General features: G+C 38.8%; 1 non-coding gene and 1 pseudogene across 1 annotated transcript; one reads left to right on the top strand and one right to left on the bottom strand.

Annotated features, from left to right (window-relative positions):
• Positions 1 to 1,350: 1,350 nt before the first annotated feature.
• On the top strand, positions 1,351 to 19,702 carry LOC148586367 (uncharacterized; annotated as a pseudogene).
• Positions 4,283 to 4,389, bottom strand: LOC132180152 (small nucleolar RNA R71). Its single transcript, XR_009440046.1, has one exon. It is a non-coding gene; the product is annotated as a small nucleolar RNA R71 (small nucleolar RNA).
• Positions 19,703 to 22,379: the final 2,677 nt, after the last annotated feature.

Below are 22,379 nucleotides of genomic sequence, written 5' to 3'. Positions count from 1 at the left end.
CAAAGTGCAATTACTTACAAAGGACATGCTAAAACATCACAAGTTTGAAAATAGTGCAAAGTGAATTAGCACAAAATTATGAGGCTTCCAAATCTTTCCAATGTGTAATGTCTCCATATCCCAAAATTCACTGAAATTCCTATTAGAATGACACAATGGCATATTTCTTTTCTTTTTTTTTTTTTTGGGTCAGGTTGTGCAATATTGGTTCCCTTAAGCTTTCTAATTGACCCTTGTAGCGAGTGTTAAGTCAATGACTCCCAAACTAGGTGGTTTTAGGGCATTAGGTGTAGAGACACCCCTAAGGACCTACTAGCTCGAGTCAAAAAGGCTACAAAACCAACTAACCATGACAATGATCAAATTAACATTTTTCACCTTTTGACGTGAACACTCAATACTTTGAGGCAAGTGGTCTAGTTACTCAGTGAAAAGCCATCAATGATCATTTATTTCACTTTCCTTTTTTTTTTTTTTTTTTTTTTCATCACAATATATGCCATAGTGTCATCTAATAAGTCATCCAATTTCATCCAAGATGCAAAAACACACATATCAGACCTCATGTCATACCTCACAGATTATGTGCTAATGTGCTTGTGTGATCAGATCAAACATGTGATTTTCAACTGTCCTCAACAAGTAACCAACTAACAGATTCACTCATCAGATCATGTGTTCAAAATGCTAAGCTCACAGATGAATTCAAGCCACAATTCTTTTAGATCAACTTAAGATTTTAGAGCAAACATGAACATGCATAATTTTTTTTTTTAAAATGAACAAACAAAAACACAAACAAATAACTTGAAATTGGGACAAAGTGTGTGAACAATCATGTGTGCCCATACCCCCAAACTTAAATGACACATTGTCCCCAATGTGTCTAAGTAAAGGAAATAATGTACCCGGGAGATGGTCGATAGGATCTTGGAAAGCATGGCCCCTAGCACGCCCCCAAACTTGAAGTGAAACACACTTGTCCCTGCAAAATAAGAAGACACACAAACAAGTAAAAAAGGACAAAATTTAAAGATAAATAAAAAGATTAACTGAAAACATATTTAAACAAAACAAACAAAAAGGATAAACTATGGGGTTCCTCCCATGAGCACTAAGTTTAATGTCTTCAGCCAGACTGTGGTCCCTGCTCATTGCTGTCCAGAAGTAGATTCTCCAGATGGTGGTGGTGGTAAACGGTTAATTATGGTCTGCATCAATTCTTCCAAGGTAGCTAGTCTTTTATCCATTAATGCTTTGTCTTCCCAAGCTTCCCTTCTTTGATTAGCCAATTCCCTTCGAAGGCCTGCCATCTCTTCACTAATGGAGCAGTACTATGCGGATTGAAAAATGATTGGAGCCTCCTCCTCTTCTGCTGCTGCTGGCTCAGCTGCCGGTTCATCTTCGGCCATTGGCTCGGCCTCACTCTCTCTTTCACCAGCTGCTGGTGTTAGGAGTATCTGGGGCATATGGGAGCAGCTTTTTTTCCATTGGCGAATGCCAAATATAGGAGTAGTAGTTACTGGCTCATCAGCTGAGGTGCCCTTGATGCCCTTTTTCCGAAGAATATACGGGATGAGGTATGGGAAAAGCAACCCCCATGAATGAGTGGACTCTGCTCCCCCAATGTGCACTCCATTCCAAAATTTATGTATTTGGTTCCAAATGATGACGGGAATGGAGTACCAAGCATCTTTGTGGAAGGCATAGAGGGTTTGGAGAAATTGATCACGCCTTTTAGTTTTGTGTCCCAAGGGGAAGGCATTGCGGTGTAGTATTGAGTCCACAAACCAAAGCTTTTAAGGTAGCTTGGATTGGCTGCCGGATTATGGTGGGCATCAGCATAGTGCCCTTGGCACATATCCTCAATGATTTCCGCCACATAGTATCGGGGTGGTTGCTCGCCAAGATGTGCAGCTTCTGGAGGGTGCTCATCATTGCATTGAAGTGTTGCTGCAATGTCGGCCCAAGTTGATGTGTGCCAAGTATTGCATATTTGGACCCCTTAATTTACTTGTGTTAATCCTTTAGCTGTGTTATTATCTGATGTTCTGTGTTAGTTTTGTGTTTTTAGTATTTTGTAGGTGTTGAAGAAAAACTACTTTTTGGAAGAAAACATACTTTGAGAAGACCTAGATGATGTGGTTAAGTTTAACCAAATCCAAGAAAAGGGTAAATCGGATTAAGGATAAGATTGGATAAAATTTCGAATTGGATTCAAATTCAGATTCTACACGTCTCAGTATTTTGACCATAACTTTTCACTCACATATCTGATTGAGGTGATCCGAGCCGCGTTGGAAAACTAACTCAAAATACTACAATTCATTGTGAAATAGAGTTTTCCTAATTCGGACGTTTACTATTCCAAAATCGTCCTGCAATTAAATGGTACAAACCTGGACGAATTGTAATCGATTTCAACTTGTAAACCCTAAGTTTTAGGTCTATAAATAGGGAATTATCAGATTAGTTGGGGGGGCTAGGAATTTGAAGATTGCAGAGGAGAAAGAAGAGAGTTTAAGGTTTTCCTAGCTTTTGGATCTCGATTTTGTGATTCTTATTTGTAAGTACTCGATTTTACATTAAGAATTCAATCAATTTTGTTTTGTCTTTCAATAACATGAGAGGCTAAACCTTCAACTAAGGTTGAAGATGAAGCCTCACTTATGATTAGCAACTTTGTTTCATGTATGTAATATTTCCCAATTTAATGGTTTAATTGCTCTATTGTTTTACTTCTAATCAATTGGATTGAATAACTCTTGGATATCTTTTGTGATTCAATGATACACTTGATGATTTAAGATTATTCAATGCAATTGATTGCTTGGTTTTCTTTGTTAAAAATTGGATTTCCCCTGTGATTTATTCTCTGGATACAATTGATGTTTTGATAAAGATTGGATATTTTCTTGTGATTTACGGATATAGTTAATGATTTGATCGAATATTGGATTTCTTTTGTGATTTGGGTTATGAATGGACACATGGGATCTTTTGATTAATTCTTTGAAGCAATAGTAAAAGAAACTTAAGATTTATATGTGAGAACTTTGGGGAATATTATAGATCATGAAATTATGTTGTTATGAATTTGTGAGTGCGGATTCCGAAACCTTAGTGCTTCGTCATAAGATTTCAATCACTTTAAATTGCTCATGCTTTTGCTTTTTCATTTAAACAAAAAAATCTCTCAAAAATTTGGAACTAGACTAGGGTTTAATTAATTTAGATTTAAAATTGCTTTCAAGAATACAATTCCCTATGGGTTCGATCTCGCACTTGCAATCCATTAACTACAATTGATTCGTGCACTTGCGAGTTAAATAAATTTGCACAACAAGTTTTTGGCGTTGTTGCCGAGGAATTGTTTATTTTTTGAAACCAATTTATTTCTAGATCGGTTTTATTCTTCTACTAGTTATAATTAGGATTTTATTTTTCTGCAATTTGTTTTGTTTTATTTGTGTTACTAATACAAAAAAAAAAAAAAAAAAAGATTTTTCTTTTTTGTTTTTTTTGTTGTTGTTTTGTTTGTGTTACAGCCTTGCTACGATCGATGCACACTTGTGGCCAAGATAGCAACTGCAACAGTTCAGTAGATTTTAGCCAAAATCTTTTGGTCCTTTTTCGTGAGTTTTTAGTTTCTGTTTAAATTAATTTCTGCTTGCAATTGTGTTTAGTTAGTTTAATATAATTTAATTTACTTCAATTCAATTTCAGTTTGTTAGTTTGTTAGTTTGTTAGTTTGTTAGTTCCTTTTTGCATGTTAGGTCGTAGATCTTTAAATTTGGAGCTAAACACTTTTGTTCCTGAAATTGAAAGAACGGCGAGAGAGAATCTAAGACAGCCACCAAACTCACCCACCAATTCTCAAAGTTCCGAGTCTGATTCGGAAAAGTCTGTTAAGATGGGAGAACGAAATCAACCTAGATCCCTTAGGGAGCTGTTCGTACCCAACATTACCAACACACCGTCATGTATAGTGTTGCCAGCTACTCGCTTCGAGCTGAAGCCAAGTACAATAGGTCACCTTCCTGCATTTAGAGGATTAGAGAATGAGGATCCATATGTTCATCTGAGGATTTTTTTGGAAATTTGCGACATTGTTAATACGCAAAATGTCCCAGCAGAAGCGGTGCGCCTTCGGTTATTCCCTCTGTCCCTACATGATAGGGCGAAATCCTGGCTACTCAGCAATAGACCTGGATCTATCACTTCTTGGGATATGTTGCAAAGCAAGTTTTACCACAAGTTCTTCCCAATTTCCAAAATCAATGCCCTCCGTCTACAGATCACCAATTTCAGACAAAAAGAAGGGGAAAGATTCACCGATAGCTGGGAGAAGTTTAAAGAGCTTACTATAAAATGCCCACCCCACGGGTTTGAGAATGAGGTGCTAGTTCAAATTTTCTACAGGGGACTAACACCAAGTGAGCGAAACTCGCTTGAGACGATGAATGGTAGAGAATTCTTAAGTCTTACTGGGGATGAAGCTTATAAAACTTTGGATGAAATGGCTGAACGAGCACAACAATGGGATTTTCAAGATAGTTGGGACAGACAACAACCCGCTCCCAAGACAGTAACCATCTATGAGGTGAGGAACGATGCTGAATTAAGGGAGGAGTTCAAGGTTCTCAGGCGTCAGTTTGACACTATGGTCTTAAACAAACCAGTGAATGCAGCAGATACTTACCACGTTGATGCATGCGGGTTATGTGATAGTCAAACGCACTTCACTCAAAACTGCCCAACTCTGTCAACAGAGTACCCAACTGAGCAAGTCAATGCCTTCAATGAGTACAAAAAACCCACCACTGGACTGTTTTCCGAAACTTACAATCCAGGGTGGCGGAATCACCCCAATTTCTCTTGGAAGCATAATCAGCCATTGAACCAAAGAGATACCACTCAAGCTCAGAATCAGCTCAGCTCATCTCAACAAGCTCAAACCCCTGTTTATCAGTCTACCACTCAAGTGCCTGCACCACAGTCATCACTGGAAGACATGATGAAAACATTAATAGAAAAAGTCGACCGGTCCAACTCCCAAGCTATACAAGAGCTCAAGAATTCCAACTCCCAAGCTATACAAGAGCTAAAAGGTTTCACCAATCAAGCCATACAGGAGCTGAGGAATTCCAACATGGATAATAGCAGAGACATACAAGAACTTAAGCAGGCCATGATCAAGGTAGAAGGACAAGTTGGCCAGATAGCAAATCAGGTGGGGGAAAGAGAAAGAGGGAAGTTCCCTAGTCAACCCGTGCCTAACCCAAAAGGGCAATTTGTGATTGGAAGTTCCTCCGCCACTATGCATGGTCAGGAGCATGTACAAGCCATCACCACTCTGAGGTCAGGCAAACAGGTGGATAATCAAGTGGTCATGCCTGAAGAGGCCACTAAGGCTGCAGAAGAGAAGGAAAACCTGGACAAGCCTGCGGAAGACACAGGACCGGACATTGCCATTCCGATTACTAAGGATCCTTCCAAAAAGTATATACCCAAAGCTCCGTATCCAGAAAGACTGAAACCGCCAAAGAAGAGCTCGAAGTTCGATGATATTTGGAAGTGATCAAGCAAGTGCAGATAAACATTCCATTCCTAGATGCCATCCAGCAAGTGCCTTCTTATGCCAAATTTCTGAAGGATTTGGTCACCATCAAGAGAAAGAGGAACGTCCCCAAGAAAGCTTTCCTGACTGAGCAGGTCAGCTCTATCTTGCAATACAAGATGCCTGTAAAGTATAAGGACCCTGGATGTCCTACCACTACTTGCAAGATTGGTGACAATCGAGTTGAGAAAGCTCTGTTGGATTTGGGGGCCAGTGTAAATCTACTGCCATATTCATTATATGTTCAGTTGGGATTGGGAGAGTTGAAATCCACTTCAATTACACTTCAGTTGGCTGACAGATCTGTGAAGGTTCCAAGGGGAATTATTGAAGACGTGCTGATCCAAGTTGATAAGTTCTACTACCCTGTGGACTTCATCAACTTAGATACAGAGACGGAAAATGCAGAAATTCAAGTTCCAATCATATTAGGGCGTCCCTTTTTAGCTACGGCTAATGCCCTAATCAACTGTAGAACGGGAGTCATGAAGATATCATTTGGAAACATGACAGTGGAACTGAACATCTTTGATATCAGCAAGCAGCCATTTGAGTATGAGGAGGTCAGAAGCACATGCTTAATTGAGGAGATAGTAGAGAAAACTGTCAATGAACCAGATATTGAAAACCCCTTGGGAGAATGCCTGATTGCACTGCGAAGTGACATGGCACTGGACACTTTATTGGAACAAGCTGACGCCTTGTTAGACTTAACTCCTGAGATAGAGACGAAGACTACAGAAATTACTTTGACATCGTCCCCTAATCCATCTTCATTAGCAGCTGAGCCTGTCAAGCGAGAGTTGAAGCCTCTACCAGACACCCTGAAGTACAAGTATCTGGATCCTATAGAATCTTTGCCTGTGATCATTGCTGCCGACTTGGATAGTGATCAGGAACATGAGCTGCTAGAAGTTTTAAGAGAGCATAAAGAAGCAATCGGGTGGTCAATAGAAGATATCAAAGGAATCAGCCCTGCAGTAGTGATGCATAAGATTCATCTGGAAGAAAATGCTAAAACTTCTCGCGAGCCATAGAGACGGTTGAATCCGGCCATGCAAGAGGTAGTTCGAGCGGACGTAATTAAACTTCTGGATGCGGGAATCATATCCCCAATCTCTGACAGCAAATGGGTGAGTCCCATTCATGTGGTGCCGAAGAAGGCAGGGATTACAGTTATCAAGAACAAGGAAAATGAGTTGGTCCCCACTCGTGTGCAGTCAGGATGGAGAGTGTGCATTGACTACAGGAAGTTAAATGTCGTGACAAGAAAAGACCATTTTCCTCTACCTTTCATCGATCAGATGTTGGAGAGATTGGCAGGCCATGAGTACTACTGTTTCCTTGATGGTTACTCCGGCTACAACCAAATTCCACTGGACCCCGAAGATCAAGAGAAGACTACTTTCACTTGTCCGTTCGGTACGTTTGCCTATCGCCGTATGCCGTTTGGATTGTGCAATGCACCCGCCACTTTTCAGCGATGCATAATCAGCATCTTTTCAGATATGGTTGAACGTCACCTGGAGATCTTCATGGACGACTTCTCGGTCTTTGGTTCATCATTTGGGGAATGTCTACATCATCTCACATTGGTACTAGTACGGTGCAAGGAGAAGAATTTGGTTCTGAATTGGGAAAAATGCCACTTCATGGTGAAACAAGGAATTGTTTTGGGCATGTAATTTCCCACAAAGGTATTGAGGTTGATAGAGCTAAGGTTGATCTGATATCTAACCTTCCGCCCCCGCGGACAGTTAAGGAGGTTCGGTCATTTCTGGGACATGCTGGGTTCTACAGAAGATTCATCAAGGACTTCAGCAAGATAGCAAGACCTATATGTAATCTATTGGCAAAAGATGTTCCTTTTGATTTCAATGACAAGTGCCAGACAGCCTTTGAGATTCTGAAAAAGATCTTAACTTCTACACCAATCATTCAGCCACCTAATTGGGGGGTTCCGTTTGAGATAATGTGTGATGCCTCCGATTATGCTGTGGGAGCCGTTTTGGGTCAGCGAGTAGAGAAGATTCCGCATGTCATATACTATGCCAGCAAGACTCTAAATGATGCACAACTCAACTACTCCACTACTGAAAAGGAGTTGTTAGCTGTAGTGTTTGCTCTGGATAAATTTAGATCTTACTTGTTAGGATCTAAAGTCTTAGTCTACTCGGATCATGCTGCGTTGAAATATCTATTGCCAAAGAAAGATGCTAAATCTCATCTCATCTGGTGGATTCTGTTGCTGCAAGAGTTTGATATTGATATTCGGGACAAGAAGGGTTCCGAGAATGTGGTAGTTGACCATCTATCCAGGCTGGTTGTGGGCTTCAACGAAAATGCTGTGCCGATTGCTGAGACATTCCCTGATGAACAACTTATGCACATCTCTCAAAATCCTGCACCATGGGTCGCAGACATAGTGAACTACCTTGTCACTGCCCAAATGCCATCACATTGGACTAGGCAAGCCAAATCAAAATTCTTGGCTGGGGCGAAGTACTTCCTTCGGGATGATCCTTACCTGTTCAAATACTGCCCAGATCAGATTATAAGGAGATGCATTCCTGAAAATGACCAGCAAAATGTCCTATCTTTTTGCCATGATCATGCATGTGGAGGCCACTTCAGTTCTAAAAAGACCGCGGCGAAGATTCTTCAAAGTGGATTCTATTGGCCCTCCATTTTTCGTGATGCCTATGCCTACTGTTCAACCTGTGCTAGATGCCAGAAGTTGGGGAGCATTGGAAGAAGGAATATGATGCCGCTGAACCCGATCCTTATTGTGGAGCTGTTTGATGTTTGAGGCATTGATTTCATGGGTCCCTTCCCTAATTCTTATGGGTATCTTTTCATCCTTGTGGCGGTGGATTATGTTTCCAAGTGGGTGGAGGCTATTGCCTGCAAGACTAATGATCACAGAGTCGTGTTGCAATTTTTGAAGGAAAATGTGTTCGCACGTTTTGGGACACCACGTGCCATCATCAGTGATGGGGGGAAGCATTTCTGCAACCGATATTTTGAGCAACTCATGAAGAAGTATGGTATTACTCATAATGTAACATCCCCAGCCCGTTAGGGTTAGGTTTGTTAATGATTTTCTTACTCGCAAAGATCCATAAGGTTTATCAACTAAACAATACTAGTATAACAATGAATGCATGAAAGTCTAGAATATCATGTCTAAAAAATGATAACTAAACTGAAATATTCTTGTTTAACAGAAATATGTCTCACAACGAGATAGATATCCTTATTAAAATAAATCTATCAATTTCTGAAAGAAAACCGTGCCAACGCACTTATTAACTTGACTAATATGAAATCATAAGAAATCTTAAATACGCCCGCCCCCATTCCGGCCTCCTAGTGCAGCCTGGTCACCACCTGAAACAAGAAATAAAAACTGATGAGCCCAAAGGGGGCCCAGTAAGTGAAATCCACAACCATGAGCAGTTTTACTCCTTGTCCCGTTTTGAAAAATGGAACTCATAACTACATATATTCCCAGTATATTTTTAAAGAAAACAGAAAGCAATTAAAATATATTTTCATCAATAAAATTTATGAGTTTTTATCTCATACTAGGGCCCATGTATACTGTTACCCCCATATACTAGGGTTGCGCGGTCCTTGCGACCTGGGATGAGATACTGTGGCCGCAGCCCCGTCCCCTGGCCAGCCGATTAACTCTGGGTGCACTCAGCATGGCAAAAATAAAACTATGATGGAACCACCTTCTGGCAGAGCCTCCTTCAGCGGTTGCGCCTCCATCCTTAGCATCGGTACCGAGCTTTTCTCTTGTTTCTCTTGGGCCAAAAATACACTCCTCCCTACATGTGCTCTGATTTTATAACATTCTTTTCTCATTGCTTGTACTTTTCTAGGGCAACATGTAGGAGGGTTTATGATCATTGTCTCAAAATTCTCTTTATAAACATCACTATTTTCACAATATTTCTTTTTCTCAAACTTGTCATGCATATAGCAAAATTCCATAATATAAACAAAATAATCATTTGCAATTGAAAACAAAATTGCATAAATAGCATGACATGATAATTTTTATGGAAGGGATAATAAATTCACTTACCTCTTGACTGCAGTAAAATTTTCCTCTGACTGCTAACTAATCTCCTGAAGGAAATACAGACACATTACTACCCTCATACACGTCACAACAAAACATTCTACTACTATTATGAGTTGGCTTGCTAATAAATTGAGAATGAACTTACTTAGGTATTTAGGTATATTTTCTCATAAAATTTTCAGAATTTATTTTATTTAGTAGTACTCCTTTACGTATATATACTTTAAGTTCTTCCATACTATATATATATATATACTGCCCACTACCCCATCTATATATATAGGTGAATAACTTGAATACCATATATATATATATACACGTCCGTTAGCATGCTATGTATATATATATATTTTGAAACATTCAGATGTACATATATTTGAAATCCTTCAAATCATTATATATATATATATACTTTAAAGTACTCATGTATATATATTTATAAATTCTTCAAATGACCATATATATATATATATATATATATATATATATATATATATATATATATATATATATATATATATATATATAGTTGCACTATTTGCACGTGAGGAGTAAAACAAGAAGAAAACAAACCTCTCTTTCCCACTACAAGACCACACGGCACCCAAGGCAAGAAGACACTAAATTTGACAAAACACTAATGCTCTCCATTAAGTATATATATATATATATATATATATATATAAGAAGAAGAAAGAAACAATATGTGAGGCAAAAACCATACCTGACGCACAACAGGGCAGGGAGATTCTTCTTCTTTTTTTTTTCTTCCTTTCTCTCTTCCTTTCTTGATGTGCGGCAAGAGTTTGTCCCATACCATTATATAGGCTTTAGAAAAGAGATAGAAAATAGGTTTTGAGGAGCTTAGGGTTTTTATTTTTTTTATTTTTTTTTTTAAGTCGGTGCCTAGGCTTTCCATATATATATATATATATTACTCTTTTATTTTATTTACTTATTATTACTATCATTATTATTATTATTATTAATATTATTATATATTTTTAATTTGTCCATTCTCATTGTTAACCTAAGCCAACCCTTTTTTTTTAAAAAAAATCTACGAGTCAACTAAAAATACTCTAAAGGGACTTAGGATTGTTACAATCCTCCCCCCTTATAAAAATTCCGTCCCCGGAATTTGGTGAACAACTAATCCACTAACCATAGGAAGTACCTGATGTGTTAGAGTTGCCTCAAGGCCTGTCAGCTTTCACTCAAACAGATACGGGTACTTCTCCCGCATGCTCTCTTCCAATTCCCATGAAGCTTCTTCCACGGAGTGGTTACTCCATAAGACTTTCACTAAAGAGATAGTCTTGTTCCTGAGGACTTGTTCCCTTCTATCCAGTATTCTTGTCGGTGTCTCCTCATAAGTCATGTTGGATTGAATCTGCAGGGGCTCGCTTTCCAATACATGTGTGGGATCTGGTACGTACTTCCTTAGCATGGATATATGAAATACATTGTGAATTCCTGTTAAGTTTGGTGGTAGTGCCAAGCGATATGCCACCGTGCCAATCTTCTCGAGAATCTCGAAGGGGCCCACAAATCTGGGGCTCAGCTTTCCTCTTCTTCCGAACCTCATTACTCCTTTCATAGGGGCGACCTTGAGAAAGACCTTTGTGCCGACTTCGAATTCCAGTTCTCGTCGTCTAACATCGGCGTAGCTCTTCTGTCGACTCTGAGCTGCTGCTAATCTCTGCTTAATCACTGCTATCTTCTCACAGGTGTCTTGAATGATCTCTGGTCCGAGTAATTTTCTCTCTCCTACTTCATCCCAGTATAATGGCGACCTACACCGCCTCCCGTATAAGGCTTCATAGGGTGCCATCTCAATGCTAGTGTGATAGCTGTTGTTGTAAGCGAACTCTATCAATGGAATGTACTGGATCCAACTTCCTTTGAAGTCCAAAACACATAATCGCAACATGTCTTCTAAGGTTTGAATTGTCCGTTCAGTCTGTCCGTCTGTTTGAGGGTGAAATGCTGTGCTGAAGGTTAGCTTTGTTCCCAATGCTTCCTGTAAACTCCTCCAAAATCTAGAGGTGAATCTTGGATCACGATCCGACACAATCGACACAGGAATCCCATGTAATCGTACGATCTCCTTGATGTAAAGCTCGGCAAGTCGATCCATACTGTAAGTCATCTTGATGGGTAGGAAGTGCGCAGTCTTAGTCAACCGATCAACAATGACCCATACTGCATCTTGGCCACTAGGAGCTCGAGGAAAGCCTGACACAAAATCCATCGAAATACGTTCCCATTTCCACTCAGGAATAGGTAGGGGTTGCAAAGGTCCCGCAGGTCTCTGGTGCTCTGCCTTAACTTGCTGACAAGTGAGGCATTGTTCTACATACCGTGCGACATCCTTCTTCATTCCTTTCCACCAATAATTTCTACGTAAATCCCGATACATCTTGGTGTTACCTGGATGGACTGTATATAGGGACTGATGGGCTTCTGACAAGATGACTCTCTTCAGTTCTGCGTCCTTGGGAATGCACACTCGGTTGCGAAACTTTAATATCCCATCTCCACCAATGTGAAAATCCGATTGTACCCCTTTTTCAACTTCTTCACGACTTCTAATAATTTCGTTATCTGATAACTGGGCGGTTCTAATTTGCTCCATTAAGGTTGGCTCCAAGCTTAGGCTACTCATGTAAGACTGGATTTCTCCCACCATCATCTCTACTCCGGCCCTCTCCAAGTCAAGGAGTAGTTCCTTTTGCATGGTGAACATGGCAGATACACTCCCAACAATAGTTTTTCTACTGAGAGCATCAGCAACTACATTCGCCTTCCCTGGGTGGTAGTTGATCGTACAATCGTAGTCCTTTAGGAGTTCCAGCCAACGTCTTTGGCGCATATTGAGCTCTTTCTGGGTGAAGAAGTATTTCAGGCTTTTATGATCTGTGTAGATTTCACAACGCTCCCCGTATAAGTAGTGTCGCCATATCTTAAGAGCAAAGACTACCGCAGCAAGCTCAAGGTCATGAGTCGGATAATTGCGCTCGTAAGTCTTCAACTGTCTCGAGGCATAGGCGATTACTTTCCCTCTCTGCATTAGTACGCAACCCAACCCTTTGTGTGAGGCATCACTATAAATTACAAATCCATCCGATCCTGATGGGAGAGTGAGGACCGGTGCGGTGACTAAACGTTGCTTCAATTCTTGGAAACTTTGTTCACACTCCTCCGACCACTGAAATTTTTCGTTCTTCCTTGTAAGTCTGGTCAATGGTGCTGCCAACCGAGAAAACCCTTCGACGAACCTCCTATAATAGCCGGTAAGACCCATAAAACTTCGCACCTCATGGGCATTCGACGGCCTCACCCAATTGACCACCGCCTCCACTTTCCCTGGGTCTACTGCAATTCCATCTTTGGTAACAACGTGTCCCAAGAACGCCACATTGTCCAACCAGAATTCACATTTCTTGAATTTCGCGTAGAGTTGGTGTTTCCTCAAGACGCTCAACACCGTCCGCAAATGCTCTTCATGCTCCTCCCGACTCTTTGAGTAGATTAAGATGTCGTCGATAAATACCACCACACACCGATCGACAAGCTCTCGAAAAATCCGATTCATCATATCCATGAAAGCTGCTGGAGCATTAGTTAACCCAAAAGGCATGACTAAGAATTCATAATGCCCATACCTTGTTCGGAACGCCGTCTTTTGTACATCCTTCTCTTGAATCTTGAGTTGGTGATAGCCGGAACGAAGGTCAATTTTTGAGAATACCTGTGACCCTTGGAGCTGGTCAAAGAGGTCATCAATCCTCGGTAATGGGTATCTATTCTTGATTGTCACCTTATTCAGTTCCCGATAGTCGATACATAGTCTCATCGACCCATCCTTTTTCTTCACGAATAGGACCGGTGCTCCCCATGGAGAAACACTAGGGCGGATAAAACCCTTGTCCAGAAGTTCTTGTAACTGATCCTTGAGTTCCTTGAGCTCCAACGGTGCCATTCTGTACGGAGCCTTGGATATGGGTGCAGTGTTTGGTAATAAGTCAATGGTGAATTCGATCTCCCTGCCCGGCGGTATCCCTGGCAACTCTTCTGGAAAAACGTCCGCAAATTCTCGTACTATAGATATTTCCTCAAGCTTGCATCCTGATTTTTCTTCTGTCACGCAAGCCAAGTATCCTGAACACCCACTTCTCAGTAGTTTGGTCGCCCGTAGTGCAGATATCAATTTGACTGTGCCGGTATTCTGATTCCCCCGAATCTTGAACTCTGCCGCTCCTGGTGGTCTAAACACGATCTCCTTGTGGAAGCAGTCCACGCAAGCATGATACATGGATAGCCAATCCATGCCTAAAATAATATCAAACCCGCTCATCTCAAAGATAACGAGATTCGCGAGCATGACATGGCCTTCAACTAAAATAGGACAATCCTTAACTACTAAGGTGCATAAAATTGTACTCCCTATCGGTGTAGCAACTGCTAAATTTACATCTAAGGCTTCAGACTCCAGACAACAGGCTTTAACAAAGAAATACGACACAAACGAGTGTGTTGCCCCTGAATCAAAAAGAACAGAAGCTATACCAGACGAAATAGGAAGAGTACCTGTTACTACGTCGTTTGACGCCGCTGCATCGCTTGGTGTCAAAGCATATACCCGAGCAGGTGCCGTGGTTCTCTGTCCCTCTGAGCGGTTCTGATTGGCTTGGTAGTTGGCAGGAGTCCTACAGTCTCTCGCGATATGTCCAGGTTTCCCGCACTTAAAGCAGCCTGATTGCCCGTAGAGGCAATTCCCACTATGCATCCTACCGCACTTCTGGCAGGAAGGGCGTTGCTCGCCCCCTCTTTGGTTATGGAATTGCTGAGGTGTGTAACTCCTCTCTACTGGTTGGTTAAGTCTCCTCTTATTGGCATGGAATGATTGTCCCCCTGAGCGGTTTCCTTGCGGTGCAGTTCTCTTCTTCTGATTAAAGTATTCCGAGTTCATTCTCTGTGTCCGCTCAATTACTGCCGCCTTGTTGATCAAGTCTGTCAATTTGCAAATCTCGAATCCCACAATCTGATTCATGATGCGCGGCTGTAACCCTCGTTCAAACTTTCTTGCTGTGAGCTCTTCTGTGGACACCAAGTAAGGCGCAAAGCGAGAAAGTTCAATGAACTTGGCAGCATATTGCTCCACCGTCATTGATCCTTGAATCAAATCTGTAAATTCCTGGGCCTTGGCCTGTCGAGTAGTTTGAGGAAAGAATCGCTCCAAGAACGCCTCCTTGAAGTCCATCCAGGGAATGATTGCTCCTAGTTGTTGTTGCAGGTGTTCCTTCTGAGTGGTCCACCACCGTTCAGCTCCCTCAGTGAGGTAGAAGGTAGCATACTTGACCCTCTGTTCTTCGGTGCAGTTCATCACATCCATCAGCTTCTCTATTTGTAAGACCCAGTTTTCGGCAGCTATTGCATCGGGTTGTCCATCAAAAACAGGAGGGCGTTGCCGATTAAAGTTTCCGAAAGTACACCCTTGCTGCCCTTCACTGGATGTTCCTCCCTTGGTATTGGTACCCATTGCCAGTAAGCTCACAAGTTGCGCTGCCAACGCAGTCAAAGCTTCCGGTTGCTGGTTGGCAGTGGTGTTTCCTCCGTTCCTAGCCTCGTTGCCCTCGGTATGACCCTCCTCGATGTTGTTAGTACGGCTGCGAGTCGGGGGTGCCATTGCTCTACGACCGAGGCAAAAGAGAAGAAAATAATAAGCAATTAGAATGTATTCATGTACTATCTATAAGTGACTACAAAGACAGACTCTACTTGGCCGGAATGTGGCTTCCCATTACCCCACTACTTCTATCAATAGTTCTAATTCTTAAAGTCTACAGAACCTTATAACCTTTGCTCTGATACCAAAATTGTAACATCCCCAGCCCGTTAGGGTTAGGTTTGTTAATGATTTTCTTACTCGCAAAGATCCATAAGGTTTATCAACTAAACAATACTAGTATAACAATGAATGCATGAAAGTCTAGAATATCATGTCTAAAAAATGATAACTAAACTGAAATATTCTTGTTTAACAGAAATATGTCTCACAACGAGATAGATATCCTTATTAAAATAAATCTATCAATTTCTGAAAGAAAACTGTGCCAACGCACTTATTAACTTGACTAATATGAAATCATAAGAAATCCTAAATACGCCCGCCCCCATTCCGGCCTCCTAGTGCAGCCTGGTCACCACCTGAAACAAGAAATAAAAACTGATGAGCCCAAAGGGGGCCCAGTAAGTGAAATCCACAACCATGAGCAGTTTTACTCCTTGTCCCGTTTTGAAAAATGGAACTCATAACTACATATATTCCCAGTATATTTTTAAAGAAAACAGAAAGCAATTAAAATATATTTTCATCAATAAAATTTATGAGTTTTTATCTCATACTAGGGCCCATGTATACTGTTACCCCCATATACTAGGGTTGCGCGGTCCTTGCGACCTGGGATGAGATACTGTGGCCGCAGCCCCGTCCCCTGGCCAGCTGATTAACTCTGGGTGCACTCAGCATGGCAAAAATAAAACTATGATGGAACCACCTTCTGGCAGAGCCTCCTTCAGCGGTTGCGCCTCCATCCTTAGCATCGGTACCGAGCTTTTCTCTTGTTTCTCTTGGGCCAAAAATACACTCCTCCCTACATGTGCTCTGATTTTATAACATTCTTTTCTCATTGCTTGTACTTTTCTAGGGCAACATGTAGGAGGGTTTATGATCATTGTCTCAAAATTCTCTTTATAAACATCACTATTTTCACAATATTTCTTTTTCTCAAACTTGTCATGCATATAGCAAAATTCCATAATATAAACAAAATAATCATTTGCAATTGAAAACAAAATTGCATAAATAGCATGACATGATAATTTTTATGGAAGGGATAATAAATTCACTTACCTCTTGACTGCAGTAAAATTTTCCTCTGACTGCTAACTAATCTCCTGAAGGAAATACAGACACATTACTACCCTCATACACGTCACAACAAAACATTCTACTACTATTATGAGTTGGCTTGCTAATAAATTGAGAATGAACTTACTTAAGTATTTAGGTATATTTTCTCATAAAATTTTCAGAATTTATTTTATTTAGTAGTACTCCTTTACGTATATATACTTTAAGTTCTTCCATACTATATATATATATATACTGCCCACTACCCCATCTATATATATAGGTGAATAACTTGAATACCATATATATATATATACACGTCCGTTAGCATGCTATGTATATATATATATTTTGAAACATTCAGATGTACATATATTTGAAATCCTTCAAATCATTATATATATATATATACTTTAAAGTACTCATGTATATATATTTATAAATTCTTCAAATGACCATATATATATATATATATATATATATATATATATATATATATAGTTGCACTATTTGCACGTGAGGAGTAAAACAAGAAGAAAACAAACCTCTCTTTCCCACTACAAGACCACACGGCACCCAAGGCAAGAAGACACTAAATTTGACAAAACACTAATGCTCTCCATTAAGTATATATATATATATATATAAGAAGAAGAAAGAAACAATATGTGAGGCAAAAACCATACCTGACGCACAACAGGGCAGGGAGATTCTTCTTCTTTTTTTTTTTCTTCCTTTCTCTCTTCCTTTCTTGATGTGCGGCAAGAGTTTGTCCCATACCATTATATAGGCTTTAGAAAAGAGATAGAAAATAGGTTTTGAGGAGCTTAGGGTTTTTATTTTTTTTTATTTTTTTTTTAAGTCGGTGCCTAGGCTTTCCATATATATATATATATTACTCTTTTATTTTATTTACTTATTATTACTATCATTATTATTATTATTATTATTATTATTATATATTTTTAATTTGTCCATTCTCATTGTTAACCTAAGCCAACCCTTTTTTTTAAAAAAAAAATCTATGAGTCAACTAAAAATACTCTAAAGGGACTTAGGATTGTTACACATAAAGTTGCAACTCCTTATCATCCTCAAACAAGTGGGCAAGTTGAGATATCTGATAAGTGCCAAATATTGCATATTTGGACCCCTTTATTTACATTAGTTAATCCTTTAGCTGTGTCGTTATTTAATATTTTGTGTTAGTTTTGTGTTTTTAGTATTTTGTAGGTCATTGAAGAAAAACTACAGCTTTAAAGGGAAAAATACGAATTTTGGAAGAAATCATATTTTGAGAAGACCTAGATGATGTGGTTAAGTCTAACCAAATCCAAGAAAAGGTTAAATCAGATTAAAGTTCAGATTGGATAAGATTTCGGATCGGATTCAAATTCAAATTCAGATTCTGCACACATCTTAGTATTTTGACCATAACTCTCTGGTCAAATATCGGATTGAAGTGATTCAAACGGCATTAGAAAGCTAGCTCAAAATACTACAATTTGTTGTGAAATAGGATTTTCTTAATTCGTACAGTTTCTATGTCAAAATCGCCCCGCAATTAAGAGACACAAATCTGGACGAATCCTATTCCGATTTCAGACTTCTATTTTGACTGGGAGACAGACCTCCGAATTATCTAAGTTTACTTGGGCTTCTAGGACTTCCCTAAGCTTATAAATAGACTTCTTTGCATTCAAGAAAATATACACAATCCCAGAGAGCAAAATTCTTTTGTTTAGTTTTTTCTTTAGGTTTAGGTTTAGGTTTAGATTTTATTTTTATGTGGAGCTAAATTCCCAACTAAGGTTGGGGATGAAGCCTCACCGATGAAGAACATCAATACTTTTATGTAAGTTTTTATTATTCTGATTTTATTGGGTTTTATATTTCAATTGTTTTACTTCTAATCAATTGTATGGAGTGATTCTTGGATATCTTTTGTGATTCATGGATACATTTGATGATTTGAGATAATTTCATATGATTGATTGCTTGGCTTTTAACTCATAAAAATTGGATATCCCTTGTGATTTGTTCTACGGATACATCTGGTGTTTCAATTTAATTTGGATTCCTTTTGTGATTTGGTCAATGAATGGATACATGGGATGGTTTTGATTAATTCTTTGAAGCATAGTAAAACATATCTATGATTTAATTTGTGAGAACTTCGGATTCATATTGATGAACATAAAGTATGTTGTTATGATTTGGTGAGTGTGAATTCCCAAACCTTAGTACCTTTATCCTTAGATTTACTTATTTTATTTAGTTTATGTTTATCCTTTAATTTTCAAAACTCAAAAATCAAAACCGTTTCGGAACTAGATTAGGATTTAATTAGTTTAGATATAAATTGCTCTTTCAAAAATACAATTCTCTGTGGGATCGATCTCGTACTTGCAATCCATTAAACTACAATTGATTCGTGCACTTGCGAGTTAAATAAATTTGCACAACAATATCCAACAGAGAAATCAAGAGGATATTAGAAAAAATGGTGAACCCGACGAGGAAGGACTGGTCTCTTCGACTCAATGACGCTCTGTGGGCATACCGGACTGCATTCAAGACTCCAATTGGCATGTCTCCTTACCGACTCGTGTATGGCAAGGCTTGTCACCTCCCTGTGGAATTAGAGCACCGGGCTTATTGGGCTATAAAGCAGCTGAATTTCAGTCTCACCAAGGCTGGTGATCAAAGGAAGCTACAGCTAGATGAATTAGAAGAATTGAGGAATGATGCCTACGATTGTGCCAAGCTATACAAAGCTCAGATGAAGAAGATTCATAACCAAAACATCTTGAGAAGATCATTTGAAGTTGGTCAGAAAGTCCTCCTTTACAACTCACGTCTGCATCTGTTTCCAGGAAAGCTCAAATCCCGATGGACTGGACCATTCATAGTGTGTGCAGTTTCTACTCATGGAGCCATCAAAATCGAGGATCCTAAGAATGGAAGTACTCACAAGGTCAATGGTCAGCGGTTGAAGCTGTTCTTGGAACTGGAAATTTCGGAGAGTGAGGAATTGCCTTTGGAAGATCCTACGTTGTCTACCTAATCATCAGCGGTGAAAAGTCTGGCTAAAGACTGTAAACTTAGCACTTATGGGAGGCATTCCTTTTTCTTTGGTATTTTTAGTCATTTTTTGTGTTGTTTCGTCTATCTTCATTTTTGTTTTATTTTTGTGTTTTTCAGGACGGGTGTTATTACGAGTAAGTTTGGGGGGTCGTCTCTTTGCTCACTCTGGTTCCTTATACCTCTTGGTATTGTGTTTCTGCCTACATTGAGGACAATGTGTGATTCAAGTTTGGGGGTATGGAAAAACACTTTGTCTATTTATTTATTTTTTTATTTGTTTATTTTTATTTGTCTTTTTGTGTTAACAAGAAAAAAAAAATTGAAAAAAAAAAAAAATTATGCTATGTTTTTGTCAAGTTTGAGTTAAACTGTGACTATGGTTTGCATTTCATTAGCTTGCTTAAAGGGTTGAACACATCATTATGTCATTTGGAGTCTGAGTCCTTTGACTTATTTTTGGGTAAAAGAGTTTTCACTTGTTTTGAGATAAATTTTTATGAGCACATTATCATGTTTTCTGTGAGGTATGATGTTTGAGCTTAAGCTTGTTCTCTTTGAGATTTGTGGGATGTCCTATTGATAAATAACCATTGGCTTGCAAGATATATAAAACTAATAATAATAATAAATAAATAAATAAAGAGAAGGAAAAAGAAAAGAAAGATCATGTTGAGTTTTCCGCTGAGTAACCGAACCTCTTGCCTCATTAAGCATTGAGTGTTCTCGTCAAAAGGTGTAAAACTCAGTGTTGATTTATGATATGGCTAATCTGACTTCGTAGCCTTTTTGACTTAAGTTAATAAGCCCTTAGGGATGTTCTATATCTAGTGCCCTAAAGCCACCTGGCTTGGGAGTCATTGGCTTAACACTTGTTACATGAGTCAATTAGAAAGCTTAAGGGAGTTAGACATTGCAGAGCCTGTAAAAAAATAAAAAAAGAAAAAAAAAATGCATATCTTGCCTTGGTTGTTTCATTTGATAGAGTTTTTTACAAATTTTATGGAACTTGTCTTGAGTTTAAGCTGGAAGCTTCATGATTGTATCCTAATTACACTTTACACTTTTCAGAACATATGAGGTCTAAATTGTCCATTTATAAGTGATTTGATTCTGGATTTCCTTTTGACAGTGATGATGGTGTTTGTTTTTTTTTAAGTTTGCTCATGAATAAGAACCATGGTTTATGTGAAACTTCTTTCTTGTTAACAACATAGTACTACAATGTTTGTGGGTATCATTCATGTTAAGCCCTCACAAGACTTCACTCGTCCTCTAGGGATGCCTAGGGGTTTAAAAGGCTTGTTGCATATGCTAAATGCAATCGTCTCTCCCACGAAAGAGGATTTATGTTTTGTTTTGTTTTGTTTTCATTCTATTTTTCATTTTGTTTTGCTAAGGGACTAGCAAAAGTTAAGTTTGGGGGTGTTTGATGTGTGCCAAGTATTGCATATTTGGACCCCTTAATTTACTTGTGTTAATCCTTTAGTTGTGTTATTATCTGATGTTCTGTGTTAGTTTTATGTTTTTAGTATTTTGTAGGTGTTGAAGAAAAACTACTTTTTGGAAGAAAACATACTTTGAGAAGACCTAGATGATGTGGTTAAGTTGAACCAAATCCAAGAAATGGGTAAATCGGATTAAGGATAAGATTGGATAAAATTTCGAATTGGATTCAAATTCAGATTCTACACGTCTCAGTATTTTGATCATAACTTTTCACTCACATATTCGATTGAGGTGATTCAAGTGGTGTTGGAAAGCTAACTCAAAATAATACAATTCATTGTGAAATATGGTTTTCCTAATTCGGACGTTTACTATTCCAAAATCGTCCTGCAATTAAATGGTACAAACCTGGACGAATTGTATCCGATTTCAACTTGTAAACCCTAAGTTTTAGGTCTATAAATAGGGAATTATCAGATTAGTTGGGGGGGGGGGGGGGGGGGGGGGGCTACGAATTTGAAGATTGCAGAGGAGAAAGAAGAGAGTTTAAGGTTTTCCTAGCTTTTGGATCTCTATTTTGTGATTCTTATTTGTAAGTACTCGATTTTACATTATGAATTCAATCAATTTTGTTTTGTCTTTCAATAACATGAGAGGCTAAACCTTCAACTAAGGTTGAAGATGAAGCCTCACTTATGATTAGCAACTTTGTTTCATGTATGTAATATTTCCCAATTTAATGGTTTAATTGCTCTATTGTTTTACTTCTAATCAATTGGATTGAATAACTCTTGGATATCTTTTATGATTCAAGGATACACTTGATGATTTAAGATTATTCAATACAATTGATTGCTTGGTTTTCTTTGTTAAAAATTGGATTTCCCTTGTGATTTATTCTCTGGATACAATTGATGTTTTGATAAAGATTGGATATTTTCTTGTGATTTACGGATACAATTAATGATTTGATCGAATATTGGATTTTTTTTGTGATTTGGGTTATGAATGGACACATGAGATCTTTTGATTAATTCTTTGAAGCAATAGTCAAACAAACTTAAGATTTATATGTGAGAACTTTGGGGAATATTATAGATCATGAAATTATGTTGTTATGAATTTGTGGGTGCGGATTCCAAAACCTTAGTGCTTCGTTATAAGATTTCAATCACTTTAAATTGCTCATGCTTTTGCTTTTTCATTCAAAC

The sequence above is a fragment of the Corylus avellana genome, chromosome 4 (genome assembly GCF_965113065.1).
Source record: "Corylus avellana chromosome 4, dhCorAvel1.hap1.2, whole genome shotgun sequence".
In the NCBI taxonomy this organism is placed as follows: domain Eukaryota; kingdom Viridiplantae; phylum Streptophyta; class Magnoliopsida; order Fagales; family Betulaceae; genus Corylus; species Corylus avellana.
The sequence above is the reverse complement of the archived record's forward strand: the minus strand, read 5'-3'. Positions and strand labels throughout refer to the sequence as shown.